The sequence below is a fragment of the Panthera tigris genome, chromosome C2 (assembly GCF_018350195.1).
Source record: "Panthera tigris isolate Pti1 chromosome C2, P.tigris_Pti1_mat1.1, whole genome shotgun sequence".
Classification (NCBI taxonomy): Eukaryota; Metazoa; Chordata; class Mammalia; order Carnivora; family Felidae; genus Panthera; species Panthera tigris.
In genome coordinates this window covers 16,200,601-16,223,715 of record NC_056668.1, presented here as the reverse complement: position 1 = coordinate 16,223,715, position 23,115 = coordinate 16,200,601, and the positions used below count along the sequence as shown (strand labels likewise).

Sequence of the window (23,115 nt, the reverse complement as noted above, 5' to 3'; positions counted from 1 at the left end):
TTCATCAGGACACCTTCTTGCAATTCTCTCTTCCAACCCTTGCTGTACACTTCGGGTTAAGCCAGTGACGGTAGCTAACACAAAGCCAAAATCAGTGATTTCTTGGCAGTTAATATCTCCTTGGTGAATCATCATCATACGAAAGACAGCAGGGGAGTCTGACAGAGGGATAAGGAAGAAAAGTAGAAGCGGTTGTAACAGGTTTTCTGTTGCTGTGGTGGTTTATTTCAGTTGTCAATCACAAAAGAAATTTTTAATCAGAGTCCCATTTGCTTCCATTGTCATGGCTCCTACCGTGACTGACACTTGATTTGAGCCATCTTTGGCTGTCCACGGCCTTATTCCAACATCAGCAACCAAACTCTAAGGATGATAGCTCGAGTATTGGATGGGATTATGGGGACGGATGTTGCTATCAAAGCAGCCTTTGTTCCACATGGCCTGAGAGAAAGCAAGTGTGAACCTGAGTACAGGGAGGGAGAGGCTGGTTTCTGCAGCAGCTGGGAGAGCACCGCCCTCCGTTGTCAAAAGTCTTCCTGGCACCGGAGTGTGTAACCCTTCGAGCAGCCCACAAGCCGGGGCACTCACTGCCTCACCATTCAAGGACATCACTTACTACTGAAAATCCGCATCTGAGACTTGCAACTCCTACGTAGGTGGAAAATGTTACTGGATCGACACACAGCAATCGTCTTCAAAATCATGGCAAGCTTTTCAGGGAATAGAAGAGATGGAACAGAAAGGCCACTAAATGGGCGGTTGCTAGTTAAGTGAAGTATGATTGTCATGCCCACATTCCCATGCGTTTTAAAAATATCCACGCACGAAATCTTTGAGTTTTTTTTTATTTTGAGAGAGGAAGATGCTGCTTGCAATAGATCCTGCCACCTATAATCAGTGGTGCAGCTTTTAAAATTTACTTCACTCTAACATGCATACAAATTTCTTTGTGATCTCTTAACTGTATGATTATCAGGAACATGGTGCTAATCTTTTAGAAGCCAGAGGCCCTTTTAAGAATATGATGGCATCTGTGAGCCATTTTCCCAGGACGCAAAAACAACCTTCTGCATACAACTTCCAGGATTCATAAGAAGCCCTAAAGATTTTCTTCTTCTATATGCCTACCAAGATACAAATTCCCATTCTAATATGATATGGATATTCTGTGAGACTTTCTGCAAAAAACAAAAGAGTGGTGTATATGCCAAACATTGCAAGCTCTGGGTAGGAAGCCCAGCATCTTCTGTCTCTCTCAGAAAACTGTCTGCTGTCAGCCCCCAACTCGAGGAAAACGCTGGGGAAGTAACAGGAGTCACCTCCTGTGAAGTTCTGATAGCCACCAGCTTCCTGTGCTGAGGCCAATGGAATGGGCTTCAGTTATATAAGATTATTCATTTAGTGCCAACCACAGTACCCGTTTAATTGTTCAAGGTTTCCACATTCGGGAACTGCTCTCAATGACTGTCAGTGGCGTCACCGCCATTCTGAATCATGCAAATGAGGATGTCATATCCTCTGACTCAGAAGGCTTTATTTCATTGAAAATTATTTTAAGGACCACAAGCAGAGAGTTGGTCTTTGCTTAGATCTGACTTCCCAAATAACATCACTTTTCCTTTTCTCACAGGAATCCAGCTGCTGCAGAGGGAAACTGGAAGGCAGAGGGTGGAGGGGATCCTGTGGATCTGAGCTTGAGAAATGCGCCCTTTGCCAGCAGCAAAACGCTCTTCTGCAGAGAATCTGAGATCCACCACCCTTGCCAAATTTGGTGCAGCAGCTAATAGTACATTTCCATGTATGTACTTTTCTCCCTATTTTCCCCAAGGAAAGGGCGAGTCAGGATATGCACGCATTGCATGCAGGACTGAAATAGCCTTGTTTAAGTAGCTCTGTAGCTATTAAGCGAAGGTACTTGGCTCTGTCCATTGTGAGAATCAGTATCTATTCTGCACTGGTCAGGCAGCAATCCCCTAAACCAATCATCTTTGTACTCTTGTACTCTATACTGAAACCCTATGCAGAAAGCAAATGGTCATGAAAAAAGACACCCAAAATAGGATGGGATTCCCAGTGGCTTAGTTAGCTGTGTGACTTGGCACACATACTAGCTATGTGAACTTAGGCAATGTACTGAACCTCTCTGAGCCTCAATTTACCCAGTTATAAAATGGTGTGATAATGGTACGTATCTCAGAACTGTTGTCAGGATTAAATTAGTCGATTTAGTACATGTCAAGTTCCTAGATCAGTGTGTAGTATGCATTAAATCCTGTGTGAGGGTTAACTATTATTATTATATTATGCAAGTTATCACTGAAATATTTCTGTAACTCAGAGTTAAAGCCAGAAGAAATATGTGTTGTTTTTAGTTTACAGGACAAAAGGCAACACAGCATGGACTCTGGAGTCTGGTAGCTCGTCACAATGGAAAATGCTGTAGCAGGTCAAAGTCTGCTGGGTGGCTGGGTCGGTTGCATGTCTGACTCTTGATTTCGGCTCAGGTCATGATCTCATGGTTAGTGGGATGGAGCCCCGCCTGAGTCTCTGTGCGCTGATAGCACAGAGCCTGCTTGGGATTCTCTCTCTCTCTCTGCCCAGCCCCCGCTGGCATGCTCTAAATAAATAAATAAATAAATAAATAACCACTTTAAAAAGAAACCATCCTTGGGGTACCTGGGTGGTTCAGTTGGCTAAGTGTCCAACTCTTGATTTTGGTTCAGGTCATGATCTCACAGTTCATGAGTTCGAGCCCCACATCAGGCTCTGTGCTGACAATGCGGAGCCTGCTTGGGATTCTTTCTCTCATTCTCTCTGCCCCTCCCATGTGCGCTCTCTCTCTCTCTCTCTCTCTCCCTCTCTCTAGAAATAAATAAAATAACCTTTAGAAATGTAATTAATTAATTAAAAAGAAATCATCGCTTACCTGAGTGACCTTGGAGCTCACGTGTCCTTAGCTATTAATAATAATAATACATTCTTCCTCCTGGGATCATAATGGCACTTAAATCACACAATGCAGGTAAAGCACTTAACCGACAAGGAGTAGAGTTCAATTAGTGCTAGCTATCATTATTACTACAAATTAACATAAGCCTACATGTATACAAACTATAGAATATAAGCAGTAGACATCCATTCATTTAAAACCCACTTACTATGTGATAGGCATGGTTCTACACAATTTATAAGAAAATAATTAATTTATAAGAAGAGAACCTCAGGAGGCATATGCTATTACCTCACACTACTTTAAATATGAAGAAACTAGCCACAACTTTACCAAGCTGTAGACCCAGGATTCAATCTCAGGCTCCCAAGACAATGCTCTTACAGTGCTGCCCCATGGAAATTTCCACAATAATTGAACCAGTCTGTCTGAGGCATCCAATACTGTGGCCACTAGGCACATCTGATAACTGAGCCCTGATGTGGTAAGTGTGCCTGAGGAACAGAATTTTTTATTTGATTGACTTTTAATTAATTTAAATTGATTTTAAATAGTCACATGTGTCCAGTGGTAACCATACTGAACAGCACAGTCTAGGCTACCATATTGTATCGCTTTACTAAAGGGCTAGTCCCACTAAAGAAACTAGTAAATACTCGGATCCAAACTGTTCTTGTTACCACACTTGTCTACACTGGTTGCAGCTCCTTCACTCAAAATTTTATATCTATTTTTTTCAAATGGCCTTTTCTGATACACTATTATCCTCAGTACATGGAGATTTTACCTCCAAAATACTCCACTAATAATGGCTCATTTTTTGGCTTTTTGCCACTTGCTCGGAGAAGGAATTCTTGTTGTACTTGTTCAATACTAGATACTATTCTTTAGCCACAGCTCCCATGTGGACAGCTTTCTGCACAAGCCCACCCCCTGTTTCTCTAGGTAGGACAGGAGTTCTATTTTGCTATCTATTGCAGAACTAGCAACTTTCTGATTGGTGTCTGACCTGAAAATGGAGCCCTGTTGAACAGAAAAAGACATCATGACACTTTCCATGTAACACCAGGAAACGTCTTTCCTTTGATTCCCCAAACTATGCTTTTGCTTTTACTTCTATTCCATAAAATTAATTTCTCAGAGCAGGATGGATTGCAAATGGCCAGGTCTCCCTTCCTCCATCTACACCCCCTTTCCCCACTGCTGTAATTTGGCAAGTGCGAGACAAGTTCAGAAATACTCAAAAAAAAAAAAATCCAAAAAAGCACACTTTTCTCCTGAGTTAAATCTATTTTGCAAGAGAGAAAACAATTTCATTTGAATGATAACCCACAAATCTTGCTGCCCAATCTCCTTTTGGCTTCATCATTTGATTCGTTATCTGTGCTCTACCCAAACAAGCACTGTCCCGTTTGTAAGCAGGACAAGAGTATGACCTCTGTCACTTTCACCCAAATCTCTAGGACAGCTTCACTCATCATCAGTATTTTCAAAACGTCATTTACAAAATCACTAGTGGAGTAATTTTGATTAGAAGCCACATAACAGCAACTCTACAAACTTGAAATCCTAAAACAAATGTTTAAAATATGGCATCGTGATGATCCAGTGATTCCTAAGAGGGAAGTGCATTGCCTCTGCAGGTAGTGAAGCCAGCGTGGTGGTATTTTGGAGTCCAAGGAGGAGCTCATGTGCAAAGCTCCTGCAAAGTCATTTCCTCTCTTTGTTTTCTGATGAGGACTTCCAAGCAGAATATTCATATCTTTTTCAGTATGTCCACTGACTCAGCTTCGCCACAATTTTGTAGGCAAAATGGGTATATGTGTTGTGTTTATCTTACTGATTTTTTTATGGTATTAGGGTGGTGGTTTTGAGAGATTTTAATTTCTCTTGTTTTCGTTGGATTCTCTCTTCTCTGTTACTTTCATTCCTATCAATGTGCTCATAGGTTATCATTTGTGTGTTGTGGGAACACAGTGAGTCAGAGGGATTAACAGATAATTTTGGTATGCAAATAATTTTCATTCATTGAGGGCACCTGTCTTAGCTCTTACCAGAAAGGAAAGAATAGTTTTTTAATTTAAAAAATGAAGTTCAGTGTGTTGCTCTCAAGAGACCTGAGAATCACATCATCACAGGGATAATCGTTTTAATCAGGTTGCTGTAGATCTGTTATGCCACACAAATGCTGCTCTGCCTGAAGACAGCAAAAGCCTTTCGGTCAAAACTGGCATTCACAGCTCATAAATGTTGACAGCTTACAAGCCTCCTTGCTGGGTGGGCTTGTATGGGTGGGTAGGAGTGAACTTTAAAACTAATTTTAGAATTTGTCCAAAAAGCTACACTAGTGTGAACTCATTTGTGAGTTGACAATTATGAAAAATCAACACACCAGTTTTACCCCGAAGTCTTGCATTTTGAAGCATTTTAATGTGAGCATGATAGTTTACAACTGCTGTGAATGCAAAAAAAATCTATATTCTTGCTTCTAACTCAGTTTACATAAATAAAGTCCATATCAACTAGAAAGGAATTCTTTGGGTAGGAGAGAAATGGAAACCATAGACATAGAAATGAGGATTAAAATGGATGCTTATTACTGATCTCTAGAAGGTAAAAAAAAAAAAAAAAAGTAGCCACACATTGTGAGTACTATTTTCTGCTACATCTTACTCATTTTTGCATTCTTAAAAACTGGAATATGCATTTATTCAACATTCAGACAACCTGTTAGGAAGTAGAAATACAAGAAGAATAAGATAAAAATTTTGCCCTTACAAAGCTCATAGTCTACATAGACGGCTATGAACATAAATATTTTAAAACAAAAATTTAAGTGCAGGAGAGGGATACGATAGGGAGAGCACAAAGACAGGCATTCAAGCTATCAGGCTTCCTGGAGGAAGTGGAATCTGATCTGTAATTTGAAGGATAAGTAGAAGGTAGCTACATAAAAAGGAGGTAGAAAAAGAAAAGAGGTAGAAAAGGGGGTGCCTGGGTGGCTCAATTGGTTAAGTTACTGACCTTGGCTCAGGTCGTGATCTCACAGTTTGTGAGTTCAAGCCCCACACTGGGCTCTCTGCTGTCAGCACAGAGCCTGCTTTGAATCCTCTGTCCCCTCTCTCTCTCCCTCTCCCCTGCTCATTCTCTCCCTCTATGTCTCTCTTTCTCTTTCTCAAAAGTAAATGAACATTTAAAAAAAAAAAAAAGGAGATGAAAGAGAACAATGGAGAGGCAAGAATGGAGATTCATGAGAGATAAGCCAAATGAGGTCAGAAGGAACTACATCTTGAGAGCCTTATTTACAATAAATGATAGAAAGCATTTTACGGTTTTAAGCAAAAAAAAAAGAAAAAAGAAAAAAGAAAAGAAAAAGGAAAAAAAGGAATGCCCAATTAAAAAAAATTTTTTGTCAAGTGCTTTTTGCTGCATCTATTACAATGATAATATGGTTTTTGTAATTCATTCTGTTAATGGGATGTATCACATTTATGGATTTGTCTGTGTTGAACCATTCTTACACCCCAGCGAAAAATCCCACTTTGTCATGGTATACAGTCTGTTTAATTGAATAGTGGAAATCAGTTTGCTAATAAATTTTATTGAGGACTTTTGTACCTATGTTCTTCAAGGATATTGGTCTATAATTTTCTTTTCTTGTAATGTCTTTTTCTGACTTTGGAATGAGGGTAATACTGGCCTCATAATCTGAGTTTAGAAGTGATCCCTCCTCTTCAATTTTTTGAAAGAGCTTGAGAAGAATCAATGTTAATTCTTCTTTAAATATTTGGTAAAATTCACCAGCAAAGCCATCTAGTCCTGAGCTTTTCTTTGTTGGGAGGTATTTGATTACTGATTCAACCTCATTCCTAGTTATAGATCTGTAAAGATCTTCTATTGCTTCATGATTTTAATGGTGTATCAGTTAGCCTGTGCTGTAAAACAAACTACCCCAAAACCTAGAGATTTAAAAAGAATGACTGTTTAGCTCATAAACATGAGGGCAGTTCTTCTGGTCAAGCCAACTCAGCTGACTCTACTCGGCTCTCTCATGGCTCTAGGGTCAACTGATAGGTCAGCGGCAGCTGGATTATCTAGAATGACCTCACTCACATGATGATTGCAGGCTGCCACAGTTCCTTTGTTTTCCTCCATGTAGACTTACATCCACGAGCAGGCTCTCTTGGGCTCATTCACACAATAGTTTCAGGGTTCCCAGGGCGGCTAGAGTAAAAGCTCCCAGACCATTTAAGACTGGAGCTCACAGTATGGTTGGTGACATTACTATTTCAAAATTTTTCAGTATCCAGAAAAGGATCCATTTATGAAATGATTCATTGAGTTTGAGAAAATGTTGAATCAAACATGTAGACCCTGAAAACAATTGAAATGGAGCTAAGGTAGAATCAAGGACTGCCATCATGCAGTGGAAACATTTTCACTCTAAATATAATTCACATATCTCTGAAATCTCTGCTTTTGCAGAAATCTAGCCACCTGGAAAGATTTTTCCCATCACTACTACCACCATGTACTTCTGGGAATCCCTAGCTGATATCCCGTGTAGGTTCAAAACCAAACCAAATCCACTAGGACTTACTTGGCATTCATCAGATACTTCTTTTTCACCTGTCCTGTCTCCTGGTTTAAGTAATAGGCTATGGTCTAGCACCTCTGCCTTTTGTTTGGTGTATCTCCATTTCTGATTAGCATTTCTATTTCTGCCTGACACCCCATCAACTCTGCTGGAGACTATAGCTACTAACCAAAAACAACCACAATGCCATATACATACGGTGTTCTAGTGCATAGTGGACAAGAACATATCTCCATTTCTTTGATACTCTCAGGTAGATACTAAAGGATTTATATTCTACTTCCAAATATTAGACATTTTAATAAAAATAGTTGTAACAGAATGTACTATTAAGAAAAACTGACTTGTTTGTACTATTAAGAAGAAACAGAGCACCCAGGTGGCTCAGTTGGTTGAGCATCTGACTCTTGATTTCAGCTAAGGTCATGATCCCAGGGTCATGGGATTGAGCCCCACATCGAGCTCCACACTGAGCATAGGGCCTGCTTGAGATTCTTTCTCTCTGTTCCTTGCCCACTCATGGTTGTTTTATCTCTCTCTCAAAAATAAAAAAAGAAACACTGGTTATTGTTATTGTTTTTCTTTTTGCTTTCTTCATTTGCTTTGCTTTTAGCATTTTTGTTTGATTCTGCTAATGTAGACTTACAAAAGAATAAAAACCTCCTCCCTCTCCATTTTCACCCAGATAGAAGGTGCCAGCATTTGTTTAGACTTTAAGAATCTAACTTCTCCTTCCACCACAACTCTAGGGGAGAATACACAACTTGTGTATCACAGACCAAAAAAAGTTATAGAATAAGTCAGGAAGAGTGATAGAAGATGATGTTTTGAACTGATGAGAAGGAATGCCCCAAACCTTAAGGTGGTTTCTCTGAGTTCGGAAGAAGTTGGTGATGACCATTTATCCTCAAGGAATCGGAATTGTGCCCCCTCTTGCCCATACTCAAGGCCAGCAGGACCTCTGAGAAAGGACTCAATAAGGGCTTGAGGCCTGGCCACTGAGAAGTCTTCCTACCCAGAGTACAAAGCCACCTACTTCCTAATGAACAGGTGCCCTTAAACAACAAGCATCTCAGAAGAGACAATTATGAACTAAAGGCCAAAGGATCTTTGCCCCCAATCTTCTAAACTGAGAAGCTCCTTGGTTGTTATAAAGACCCTAGGGTAAGGTGGAAAACCACCAAAGCATGACCAAGTTTGAATATTCTACAAACCCTGATGGATCTGAGACTGACTTATTTCACTTAGAAAAATAAATATAGTGGTTTTTACATACAAGTAAAGCAAAGAAATACAGATTACACAACTTCCTCAGTTTTTTATTACCAAGCCTCTCTGCGTGCTCTCTCTCCCTCTCTCTCTCCCCGCCCCCCCCCCTAAAATCAGTGGCATTGGATCAGGGATGAATCTAAAACAAACAGTAAGTAAGCCATATTCAGAGCAACCACCTCCCTCACACAACCACTGCTTTGTTACTAGGCCAAGTTTATCTTCCTGGATCTTTGTCCCTAAGGATAAATTCTCTCCTAGAAGATTCAACAGTATCTACCACAAACAGACCTCTGGTGTATCTGCCACATCATTTAGGAAAATGTACCCAGTTCAGAATTCCAGAGGAAGGTACACCACAATCATATGCACACGTACCCCATACTGATGGCAAAGATCAACACAAAATGTTCTCCATTTCTCCTTTCACACAGGCATAGGATGCCCTGGGCATTGCCCAGAACACACACAGGCATTTGTAGGGCAGGAATAGGAGGGAGTGATTCAGAAAGAAACAGGGGCTTTCCCTTCTCCTCTACCAGGTTCCTTGAACCAGAATAGGAAATAGTGATAGAGGACAGTGATTCTTGAACATGACTGAATATTTACTCCACATGAGCCTGAAAGCTTAACAGTCAGGTTGGAATGCGAATCCCTGGTCAATGCTAAATTTATCAGCAGAAGCTGCGATAGCTTAATTTTGTTTCATTCTTCCTCTTCTTCACTGTACCTTCTCCTCCTCACCTACCCCTTAAAGGCAAGAGTAAGGGATTGTGAACTTGAAAAATTAGGATGACAGCTTAAAAATAATCCACTCCATGTTTGGAAAATGCTAAAATACTTAGATTGCTCAAGCAAAATGTCTCTATGTCAGTACCTTTTTGAAACAAAAGAATGTGACTCATTCTCCAATGGGAAGATCCTGAAATTTCGACCCAATTGTTGTGTCAGAGGTGGGCCTATGGCAAAAATATATATGTATAAAATACAGAGTATTTGGGTTCCACAGAGATACTTATTTTATCCCAGGAATAGAGCTGTGTAGTCATTTATAAATGTCTGAAATGTATGTCCTTCACATGCACCCCCATGTTTATAGCAGCACTATCTTATTTTTTTTAATGTTTATTTATTTTTGAGACAGAGAGAAATAGAGCATGAACGGGGGACGGGCAGAGAGAGAGGGAGACACAGAATCAGAAGCAGGCTCCAGGCTCTGAGCCATCAGCCCAGAGCCCGACGCGGGGCTCGAACTCACGGACCGCAAGATCGTGACCTGAGCCGAAGTCGGACGCGCAACCAACTGAGCCACCCAGGCGCCCCTATAGCAGCACTATCAACAATAGCCAAAGTATGGAAAGAGCCCAATGGTCCATCAATGGATGAATGGATGAAGAAGATGTGGTATATATATACAATGGAGTATTACTTGGCAATCAAAAAGGATGAAATCTTGCCATTTGCAACTACATGGGTGGAACTGGAGGGGATTATGCTAAGTGAAATTAGTCAGTCAGAGAAAGACAAATATCATATGACTTCACTCATATGAGGACCTTAAGAGACAAAACAGATGAACATAAGGGAAGGGAAACAAAAATCATATAAAAACAGGGAGGGGGACAAAACAGGAGAGACTCATAAATATGTAGAACAAACTGAGGGTTACTGGAGAGGTTGTGGGAGGGGGGATGGGCTAAATGGGTAAGGGGCACTAAAGAATCTACTCCTGAAATCATTGTTGCACTAGATGCTAACTTGGATGTAAATTTTTTTTAACTTAAAAATAAAAATAAATAAATAAAATATAAATGTCTGTCCTTGCAATTAGTCTGTAAGCTCTCTGAGGCCAGGGACTACCATTGATTATATCTCTAACACATGGCATGGCACTTCTCACAAGGAGAACAGTCAATAAATATTTGTTGGATTAATGCCTGAATTGAGTTTATGAGTCCAAAAAGCACAAAACTCTAGAGGTAGAAGAGTCAAGGTCACTTAATTTGACCTTGACCTTCCAGATTACGATTCTGAGGCCCACAGAGGTTAAAGAACCTACTTATCATGATGGCATACGTTAGTGGCTGGGCAAGAATCGGAACTCTGAAGCCAGGGAGTTCCCTACCATACCACATCTCCTTCTCCACACTGTGGGGCACTGGGTGAAACCTGTACTCATCAAACAGGTTGAATTTGAGTGTGTCCCCCAGCTAGCAGCAACAATATTTCCTTACTTTTCCCCTCTCCTCTCAAAGTCATATCATCTGAGTTAAAAGAAAATGTTCATAAATATAACCTAATTTCCAACAAATTTAGAAGGAAGAAATGAGGGCAAACAGGGGACTCTTGTCTGACCTGATTCAGCAATAAACAACACATGGTATTCCAACGAACTAAAACATATCACCTCCATGAAAAAAACATACTTTAGTCAACAATATTTACTGAGTATCTACTATACTCTTTGTATAAGGAGTATCTGATACTCTTTAAAGCACGGAGGAGCAGTGGCTAATATGACAAAGTCCTTTCTTCAAGCAGTCTAGTTGAGGAAGCATAAATAAATATATAAACAGATGAACTGAGAGTAATGAGTAATCTAAGGTATATAAATATGATGCTGGGATATGGGATATACATTGTGAGGGGGAGAGTTTCCTTTGAAGTGGATGGTCAGGAAAATCTCTCCAAGAATATGGCATTTCATCTGGGATCTCAAAAGGAGAAGGAGCTTCCCACGCTAAGCACGAAGAAAATATTACTCCAGGCCTAGGGAACAGTAAATACAAAGGCTTGGAGGCAATACGATTTTGAGGAAAGTGAAAAAGGAAATCAAAGCAGAGGAAACAGCTTGGGCAAAGGCAAAATGATAATAATAATAGTAATAGTAATAATAAATATTTAAATATTAAAGCACATGGCAGGTTTGGAAACAAGAAATTCTGATGTAGCTGAATTATAATACTGGATGGGAATGAGGCTGAAAAACAAGGTTTGGAGCTGGGAAGAACATTTGAGAATCTACACTTTACTCTTGAGATAAGAAACAAAGGGATGGTGTGGGAATGGATGAACATAGAGAATGGAACAAAAAGTGACTAGAGACAGGAGTCCAAATAAAAGATATTGATTGCCCTGGTGCAGTTAATACTGGGAGGCAGAATTAGCAAAGCAGCATTGTTCATGGAAAAGAGAAAAGAGAATTAAGAGACATTTCTGGGGTGAAATCATAATATGTGCAGGGACCAATGAGATACAAGGGTTCAGAGAGGAGAGGAGTCAGAAAACTTTAGGATTCCAAACTGGGAGGGATGTCCAAAGGGGAAAGGGAATCAGCGGACAACATACTGAGCAGCAATGTTGTGAGGCACGTTCAGTTTCAGTCACACGTGGAGGGTCAGATATCTGTGGAGTAGCCAAGGAAAGATCTTTGGGTGCCTATGGGCACATGAGTCTGGTTTTGAGAAGAAAGGAGTGAAGATGCAGGGCTGGAAGTTGTAGGCATATAAATGGGAGTTAAATCCTTGAGAGTGGATGAGGTTGCTCAGAAGAGGAAGGTGGGATAAGGAGACAGAAGGATGAGAAGAGGGCAGGGAAGATGAATAGAAGTGAGTCTTAGGAATGATCTCATTTAAGGTGTGAAATAAAAAAAAAAAAAGAGCCAGAAAAACGTACTAAACGGGTGCAGAGTGATAAGAGAAATCCAGAGAGTATTATGTCTGCAGTAATTCAAGAAGTGAAGGAAGTCAAGAATGTCAAAAATACCGTCAAGAAGACACTTGACCGTAGTTAGATTTGTATGGTTAAGTTTCTGTGGATTGAGTAAATTCTACTCAGGAGGATAAAGCTGCATCACTGCTCTGGAAATAAATATAATTGTGCCAGTCAAAGTGCATAATTTTCTGCTCCAATGAAATCTTTGCCAGCTGTCAAATACCAGTACTTTTAAAACATAATAAAGGGCCTGTTTTACAGAAGAATTTCTTTCCCTCTCCCCCACTGCCTGATTTCATGTAAATTATGAATTAAGAATGTAGCAACTTAATAAATCACTGTACTTTTGAACTTAGCTATAATATGAAGCTACCAGAGAGTGGTTTAAAAGAAAACCTGTAAAAAGTATTCTGCTTCTGTTGAAATGAATTAAGACTTTTAGGGAGATAAATGAAATACTAGTTTACTAAAAATAGGGTACTTTGAACAAAATAAACAGTATCATGCATGTACTATGTATACAATTGGTATAAAGTAGTATTATTTAGCTTCTAACCATTGTCACTTAAATGGATAATCACCTATGAATTTTTTTTAATGTTTATTTATTTTTGAAAGAGAGAGAGAGCGCAAGTGGGGAAGGGGAAGGGGAGACACAGAATCCAAAGCAGGCTCCAGGCTCTGAGCTGTCAGCACAGAGCATGATGGGGACTGAACCCACGAACCAGAAGATCAAGACCTGAAGTCGGACATTTAACCAACTGAGTCACCCAGGTGCCCCAATCACCTATGAATTTTTAATTGCAAGTTGCAGTCTGAGCCCAATCAAAATTAATACCTTTCAAAAAAATAGGTGCCATTTTTGTCTGCACTGAATAATTACTAAATTGATGTATATCTTGCAGAGAGCATTATCATGAAGGTCAGACTGGTCTTTCAAACACCTCATTTTCCTTGGACTCTTTCTCAATGTCAATCACCTCAGGGGATCTCTGCTAATGTCATTACATAGAAATAGAAAATGAGGTCTGTCATGTTATTAACGTGCCATTATTTTGTAAAAGAAAATTCTAATATTAGTATTTAAAGAAAAGGGGGGATGGGAAGAAAAACATATCAAAATGTGAAAATCAAGTAAGACAACTTGTTCAGATTCCAACAGTCCACAACATACCACATTATACCTGTCTCATAAATTTTCCTTTAGCTTGGGGAAGAAAATTAAATTACCACATTTCTTCAATTTGAGGTCTTTGAATTTAATTTAAATAACTGTGTTTCTGAGGTTGCTTCACTACATATTTTCCTATTAAGGTAAAGCTTCTTATTATTTCAGGAATTTTTCTCACCATATTTTTGGTCCTCTAAGATCTTAAAATGCAAAGAGTGTTTACTGACTCTATCAAAACATGAAAATGAATGTTAGGTAATTATTGGAGGTACTGTTGATTGTCTACCCAACAACTATTCCTTCTTTGTATCAGAATCCTGATTCTATTCAGCCATTCACCCCATCCTCTACTGGGGATATCCTGAGTACCCTAAGTCAATTGTATGCATATCAGTGCCCAGAAAACTATGATTGGTCCCAGGATGAGCCTATGACTTAAGCTGGCACAATCAAATTGGACAGAAAGGCTCATACCCTCTTTTTCTCCTGATAGACATTAACAAGGAACATGAAATCCCAGTTGCCACAGAAAACCATCTTGCTCCCCTGAGAAGAACCTGCTATAAGATCAAGAATGACATAGCAGAATTATGGAAAGAATCTGAATTTTAGATGCTTCCACTGACCTGCTTTCCATTATACTGGAGTGCACTTTATCCTTGAACTACCAGAAATGGGGGGAAAAATGTCCTTTTTATTTAAGTCCATTTGACGTAGGATTTCCTGCTATATACAGCCAAAAGTATCCCATGTGATACAGTAAATTTACCTAAAGTTACAAATAGAGCAGGTTGGGTGGCATATTTCTAATAGATTTGAAAACACAGAGGCAGGATAAGGCCAAACTGCCAAATGTGATCTAACTAGACCAGAATTAGAACTTCCAGGGCCTAACACACCAATGACACATGACAGTCCTCTAAGGTATGCAGTTTCCTACTGGCATTGGCTGCATAATTTCAGTCTCACGATCAATGAGATTCAACATGTGCAAGCATCCCAAATTCCTCTATTTTGCCACATTCCTCTATTATCACCTCAGTCCAAGTAACCATAATTATCCCCCACCTGAATCCCTATCATTATCTTTTACCTGTTTCTATTGCTATTATCTCTAAAATTTATACTTCCCACAGAAGCCAGAGTGACCTCCTTAAAACATAAATCGGATCACAACACGTATTTAACATCTTCCAATATCTTCCACCACACTCAGAATAAAACCCAAACCCCTTAGCCTGGTTTACAAAGCCCTGCATGATCTGTCCCTTCCAGTCCCCTTGGACTCCCTCTCCCTCTCCCTCACTCACTAAACTCTAGCTAGAAAAGACTTCTTTTCTGTTCCTTGAATACATCATCCTTATATCCGAATTAAGGGTCTTTGCCTAAGCACTTCACCCTTCCTGGAAGGTTCATCTCCCAATCTTTTAATAACTAATGTCTTCTTTTCATTCAGATCTTACTGTAAATAAACCATCCTCACAGGGGCCTCCCTCAATCCTCCAAGCTAAAATAGGTCCTCAATCAACTATTTATCCCTTTTTGCATAACCTTTCTTACCATTCAATAATTTTCTTGTCTATGAATAAATGAAAGTATCCCTGCTTCTGCAGATACCTCAGACCCTTGATAAATGTTCTTTTTATGTAGTTCAGTCATACAATAATGAGGTTTAAAATCCCAAGTGTCGCTTGGGCTAAGTCTAATTCATATATACTAGCAACAGAATCAGATATCATTGGAAACCTGTGCAAGCCCAAATGATCATAAGAAAATATATCTAGTTCCATGATTAGTAAGAAAAAGTTCAAGCCCTCCTTTTGCACTGCTGGTGGGAACGCAAACTGGTGCAACCATATGGAGAACAGTATGGAGGTTCCTCAAAAAATTAAAAATAGAACTACCTTATGACCCAGCAATTGCACTACTAGGTATTTATCCAAAGGATACAAAAATGCTGATTTGAAGGGGCACATGCACCCCAATGTTTATAATAGCACTATCCACAACAAAGTATGGAAAGAGAGCCCAAATGTCCATCAACCAATGAATAGATAAAGAAGGTGTGGGATACATATACAATGGAATATTACTTGATGATCAAAAAGAATAAAACCTTACCATTTGCAACAATGTGGATGGAACTAGAGAGTATTATGCTAAGTGAAATAAGTCAGAGAAAGACAAATATCATGATTTCACTCATAAGTGGAATTTAAGAAACAAAACAGATGAACATAGGGGAAGGGAAGCAAACTAAGATAAAAACAGACAGGGAAACAACTATAAAAGACTCTTAAATACAGAGAACAAACTGAGGTTTGCTGGTGGGGTGCTGAATGAGGGGGATGGGCTAAATGGGCGATTAAGGAGGGCACTTGTTGGCATGTGCACTGGGTGTTACGTGTAAGTGATGAATCACTAAATTATATTCCCGAACTCATTATTACACTACATGTTAACTAACTTGGGTTTTAATTTTAAAAAAGAAAGAAAAAGAAAAAGTTCAAGCCAGCTTGTCCCTTAGGGTCGTAGCTTTAAATCAGAAAGACCAGGGGTGCCTGGGTGGCTTGGTCGGTTAAGCGTCCGACTTCGGCTCAGGTCATGATCTCACGATCTGTGAGTTCGAGCCCCGCGTCGGGCTCTGTGCTGACAGCTCAGAGCCTGGAGCCTGTTTCAGATTCTGTGTCTCCCTCTCTCTCTGACCCTCCCCCGTTCATGCTCTGTCTCTCTCTGTCTCAAAAATAAACATTAAAAAAAAATTTTTTTTAATAAAAAAAAAATAAATCAGAAAGACCAGTAAGATAAAACAAGCCCAGATATTGACCTACATCCAAACTGTATTCACCAACCGAAACTGTTGTTGACTAATGAATGGTACTTGAAAGCCATTAGCAGAAAGAGCAATTATCAAGAGCAGAAAGTAGAGCAACCATGAAGAGGAGAATCAAACGCAAGTCTGAGAAAACATGTAAGTTTGAGTCACAGAAGGCTGCAATAGTCTCACTGCTTCCTTGTTATAAGGAAATCAGAACAAGGTCTTATAATGAGAGAGCACTGACGTAGCTATCTATCGTGATCCATGTTGTTAAAAGTCATTAATTGAATAATTTCTAAGAGAACCAATTTGTGTAAATAGGTGTAATCTCTGTCCAAACACTCTGAAAAGTGGATGTGTCCACTTAAGGCTTCCATGCTAGTATCCAGCATTTTCTTTCACTGTTTAGTTACTCACTTTGGAAGGGAAGGAGACTGAAGGTTAGCCTCAGACAAATGAGAATCTGTTTGTAGAATATAAACAAAAGTTAGAGATCCATAGAACTTTTTTCTTTTTCATCCAAATCAATGAAAACATGAGAATGGTTTCTGAGCAGGTGCTTTCTCAAGTAGAACTTACCAAGACCAACCTGCATCTATTTAGAAGGAATGTAATGTACACATGTTAACACATTTCTTTACCTCCCATCTTCCTAGAATCCCAGTGCTGCCCAAACCAAAACTTGGCTATAGGTATTGACTTGGAACAGGTAAATGAAATCTGTTTGCAATTCATAGTTTTAGTATAAAGTGCCCAATTTGAGGAGACGTGGCTCTGCACATTAGGTCACTATATTAGGCCAGTTCTCTGAAACACAAGTGTGGCTGCCTGGAATCCCTTACGCCAAGGATGAGAAGCACTGTATATAAAAGCCAACTTCCAACTGCTTACTTGAGTAGCTATTTTGTCCAGGCATGTAAAAGATATGTACCTGTGAAAATGTTATCTTTTCTTCCACCACTCACTCCACACTGCCTAAATATCCATCTCTAAAGTTGATTGAACTCACCTGGAAGCTAATTCAGTTTGACTTCAAGTATTAGCCCAAAACTTTAAGACCATTAAACAGGTACTATTAAAAAAAAAAATTACGCTGGCACCTGGGTGGCTCAGTCAGTTAAGCGTCCGACTCTTGACTTTGGCTCAGGTCATGATCTCACAGTTCATGAGATGGAGTCCCACATCGGGCTCTGAGCTGACAGTATGGAGCCTGCTTGGGATTCTCTCCCTCTCTCCCTCTCTCTCTCTCTCTCTCTTTCTCTTTCTCTCTCTCCCTCTCTCTCTCTCTCTCTCTCTCTCTCTCTCTCTCTCTCACACACACACACACACACACACACACACGCACGCACACACTGTCTCTCTCTGTGCCCCTCTCCTGCTTGTACTGTCTCTCTCTCTCTCTCTCTCAAAAAATTACACTAGGTGTGCCTAGGGCATATTTTGTACCTAATATATCTTAGAAATATATTTCTTTTTCTATTGAAATATTATGTCAGATGTTCCATGTTATGGAACACTCAAGTTTCTTGCCTTCTGCTATTTGTCTTTTCTATTTTTCACCAGTTTCAATAAGTACAATAAGTTCTTCATTTGGAATTTGTTTTTGACAAACCAGCTTAGGGAGAAAAATGAATGAATGAAAACTATTTGGTTTGCTGCAATTGCTTGTAACCATAATAGTGTCTAAATGCATAAAAATTTGCTATAAATAAGAAAAAAGTGAATTTGACCCTAAGTAGTTCTTAAAATAATCCATTTGAATTCATCAAGGATGGTAGGGAATACATTTTCTTTTCCAAATCCATCTCAATTGAATTAAAAACTCCTTGGGGGCAGGAAGCAGCTCAGACCAGTGGATAGAAGAGTGGAGATTTGAAATCAGACAGATCAGAATAGCAGCCCAAGTATTCAAACACTTCGTGACCTCTGCCAGGTTTCCTATTCAATCCCGGCTTGAATTTTCCATCTGTAGGATAAGGATAATAATATCTACCTGACGGGGTTGCATTGAGAATGCAAGATTTGAGCGTCCAACTCATCAAAAACCCTCAATTAGTATCTATTCTCTATAGATTTTGCAGCACATCCAGCTCAGGCTTTATGTAGTAGATACTCAAAGAATGTTTTCTGAATAAAACAAAATTGAATACTATATCCATGCTATGAAATAGTACTTTTATATAAGGAATAATTACAATTAGTAATTTTTTAATTTTTTTAACATTTATTTATTTTTGAGAGACAGAGCATGAGTGGGGGAGAGGCAGGGAGAGAGAGGGAGACACAGAATCCAAAGCAGGCTCCAGGCTCTAAGTTCTTGGCATAGAGCCTGACACAGGGCTTGAACTCACGGACCACAAGATCGTGAACTGAGCTGAGATCGGATGCTTAACCAACTGAGCCACCCAGGCACCCAGCAAACATTTTTTTTAACACTAGCTTCTTCTAAACTTTCAGCTGCTTCCAATTTCTTATTTCTATTTATCCTATCTCAGCACTAAATCAAAATGGAAAATTAATGCATGATTGCATTCTATTTAAATTTATGAAATGTCACATCTTATATACCAGTCTGGGTTTGGTCAGGGAAACAAAGTCAATATCAGCATTATGGGGAAAACAGATAGAATATAGAAATTAAGGGTACATAAATATGAGAGGATGCAACAGTGAAGGTTTCAGAAGCTGGTCACTGGAGCATCTTTTAACTAGAGAAGGGAAAAGCCATTTATTCCTGGGTAGTTTAAGAAGCTGCCACAACCATGAAATGGGACCTTTGGAGAGATCTGGAAACCACTTTCTCTGCCACAACCTAGAGAAATCACGGTCTGGGGAAGTCCGAGGAAGTGCCAGAACCACTAAGTGGGAGCTTGTGGGAAGCCTAGATGCCAGCTTCATCTAACCATCGGGATCTCCTCAAGGTAACAGCTTCCATTCACTTCCACCTTCTAAATGTCACTTACATTCCTCTCAATGGCAGATCCTAACCCAGCACTGCTCAGGAAAGGGGATTTAGAGAAATGATTCTCTGCCTTAGCAAAGGCTGTTGATGATGGTGCCAAGCTGAAATCAACCAAGCACAGTCCATACAATTACCTTGTTAACTCATTACCTCAGCATCCATCCTAGTACTATAACCATCTTTAACTTCCAAATAAAGACAGTGACATAATGCTTCCACCTAAACTAATGCAACTATCCTTCATATAACCAAAGACAGGCTAACCATTCAACGAAAGAGAAGACAGACGAAAAGTCCATGTCACTGTCAATTCTTTAAAACACAAAGCAAGATAAGCCCATTGTCCAGAGACAATGTGGTACAAGGTCTTCAGTGTAGGAAAGACCTGGGTTCAAACTCCAGCTCTCCTATTTGACCGTCGTATGACCTCTGATCAATTACATGCCTCTCTGGATCTTAATTTCCCCAACTGAAAAAATAAGAAAACCTGTCTTCTAAGACAACTGTAAGGATTTGCAAAGTGAAATGTCTAGCTTACAGTAAGTGCTCAACAAATAGTAGCTTTTATCAGTATTCATTCTAAGAGACATGGATAAATAACCATTTCTGGCTGATGACCTTTCCTGATGTTCAACAATTTATTAAACTGTTTTCATACCCATGTATATATACGGTTGCGTATTTCATAAATATTCTAAAACAAACATTAGCTGAAATTTCCAAACTTAAGTGATCAATTTCTTGTTCCTGCTTAAATAGTCTAAATATAAAGACACAGAAAGGTGGTTAAGCCATAAAGAGTTGGCAGCAAAATCTAAGAAAAAGAAAGGCTAAAGATCTGAATTATATACAAGTTGCAAGACCAGCTCCTGAATAATAGGAAATTAACTGTTTATCCCAAAAGGCAGCAGTCTTATTGTATCTAAATCATGCCAGGAGTGACTTCGGGGAGGACTTGGCTTTCCTACTACAAAGATCTAACCCATAGGTTTGTAACTTAATGCTCTGACTTCATGTCAGAGGAGAAAAATCTCAACTCAATTATCCCACCAGAAAACACAAATTTGTTGACACTGGCAGGCTACAACACCATGAAAAATTATAACTGGAGAGAAAAGACCAAAAAAAATCTGTGGAAGTCAGAATACTTGGGATGTATCTCTTCATAACTTGGATGGTTATTCTTTTATTTGGACAAAGCATACTGAAGGTTTTTAATGTTTGTACTGCAATTCATCCATACTTATGATATAATATTCAAAAGGCAGCCAGCAATCCCAACCTTTAAAGCTGCCAACCACAAAAAATTACTTAGCACAACAATGATCTTTCTTAACCATAAATGACGTTATGTTAGGCCAAGCTTCCTAGATAGACTTGGATTAAAATGGCTCTTTACCCTAGGGCTACTAACTGTGTAACATGCATGCATGAAAGGGGGAAAATGCCAACACAAAATGTAAGTGAATTAAATTAACTCTTAAGCTACCTCAAATTTTGAGTAAATGGGGACACCAGCTTTATGAACAGTAGTTCTTAGAGTTAGGCTATTTCTCACTGTGTGTGCTATGTACAAAAATCCTAGAAAGTGTAAGATGCTTAAAATTATGTTCATGATTCCAAAAAATAAATTGCATGTCAAATATAGATTGTATATACAAATACCAACTAATCTCAGTAAAGAATTTGGCTCTAGCACTAAAATAACAGGACTTACAAGAAAAATTATATTGCAGGCATACTATTCACAACCCAAACACTTTGAAACCAGAGTCTCTACAGTAACCTTTCAATTTTTGGACATTTCTAATGGCTGCAAACTTTTCCATCCATAGAGGAGACACGTACATCCACCTCCCATTATTCCTAATTTTATCTCCTGGAAAACTGGGGAAAAAATACTTTTCTATTTGATAAGAACTTCCCAAACGACACCAAGTCCTCTTTCCTCCAAGCTAAACATATATAGTTTTTTAAATATTATTTAGGTTTCAACCCCTTCTTTAGTTTGTGTGTCTTTCCTTGAAAAGGTTTCAGTTCATCAGTGTCACCTTCCAAGTGTGACATCCCAATAAAGTGAGATGAATGAGGTGAGATTTGGCCGGTGGGCTATTATTACTCTCTACCTGTCACCTCCTTGTCAATGTGGCCCATCTATCGATTTATGAATCCTAAGACTGAATTAGGTTTTAAGCAGACATATTAGATCATTGACTTGTCATGAGTTCATAATTGACAAAAAACTCTAGTCCTTTTTTTTACATATAAATTAAGGCACAAGTTGTTCATTCCATATTTGGTTAGTTGACTTTAAACTCACTGTAACAGTTTCCATTAATCCCTATTACACTTCATCTTCTTAAACTTAGCCCTTTATTTCAACCTGGCTCTAGATGTTGATTCTGTCATCTATTACATTTGCTAAAGCTCCAAAGTCCGAGTTAACCCTGTGTTTCCTAAGCACATCAACAGTTTGAGTAGACATAATCTCAAACATCTGCTGCACATAAACATAACAGGCTGGGATGTCTGTAACGCTTTTCTCATCAATCAACCTGTGCACTTTATTAAACAAAGGAATTTGGGGAATTTGACGGCCCTTATTCTAAGTGAATTCAGAATCACAGCAAGCACTTCTGCTTTTTCAAAGGGCTCAGAGGGTATCTTTCAATTAATCTGTCGGAGCATTTCATCCCCAAATGATAATCAAGCTCATCAATCCATAGTGTTCAAAATGTATTTTTTTATTTCAGAATTTAATATTGATTTTGGTAGCATTTGCTCATTTCCATTTTTTCAATGCCTCTATCATTGTCAAAATAAATGGCAAAAGAAGTTAGAAGCTCACTGCCATATTCTCTGTTCAAGAAGAAATGGAGAAACCAAAGAGATTATGTGGATGCAGGATTCTCTTCCATATTCATGTCCCTTAGATTCAACATTGCATTATAATGGAGACTGACCAGACTGGACTTGAAGACTCTTTCGTATATTTCTAACAAAATAGAAAGAGGTAATAGAACATCTCAAGCTCAGCTCAGAGGATAACATCTTTCACAATCCACTCTCTGAATTACTCAAATTTTGATATCTAATCTTGAGTCCTCATTCATCCTCAATGTTATCATCTTCATAATCATCAACCTTATATATCTTCATCTCATTTATCTCAGTGTTCTGCATTCTCGTATAACTTTGGAATTATCCAATCAGGTTACACACACATAAGTGCAAGCACATAAAAAAGTGATGGGGTTTTTATTGGGAGGACACTGAATCTAAATCAGTTTGGGGAGAATTGAAATATTGAATGTAGTATATCTTTCCATTTATTTAGATGATTTCCAAATGTTTCTCAAATGTTGTGTTACAGTGTAGAGGTTTTGCACATCTTCTGATAGACTTATTCCTAGGTATTTGATATTTTTATATTATTGTAAATGGTATAACTTTTTATCTTTCATTTGTTTTATTCCTGGATATAAAATAAAATTGATTGAGCTAAGTTATAACACCTTTGCTAAATTGTCAAATTAATTCTCATAACTTATCATTAGGCTCTTGGAATATTTAATAACATCTGTGAATAATTATAATTTCATTTCTTCTCAGAGAATCTTTATGGCTTTTACTT

The 23,115-nt window shown here is 38.8% G+C and overlaps 1 long non-coding RNA gene across 1 annotated transcript in view; it reads right to left on the bottom strand.

Moving 5' to 3' along the window:
• Positions 1-2,972: 2,972 nt before the first annotated feature.
• The window catches only part of LOC107180835, a 211,450-nt gene continuing 191,307 nt past the window's right edge, over positions 2,973-23,115 (bottom strand). The window contains exon 3 of the long non-coding RNA XR_001511570.2: positions 2,973-3,030. This is a non-coding gene — a long non-coding RNA (uncharacterized LOC107180835). The remainder of the gene's footprint in view (positions 3,031-23,115) is intronic.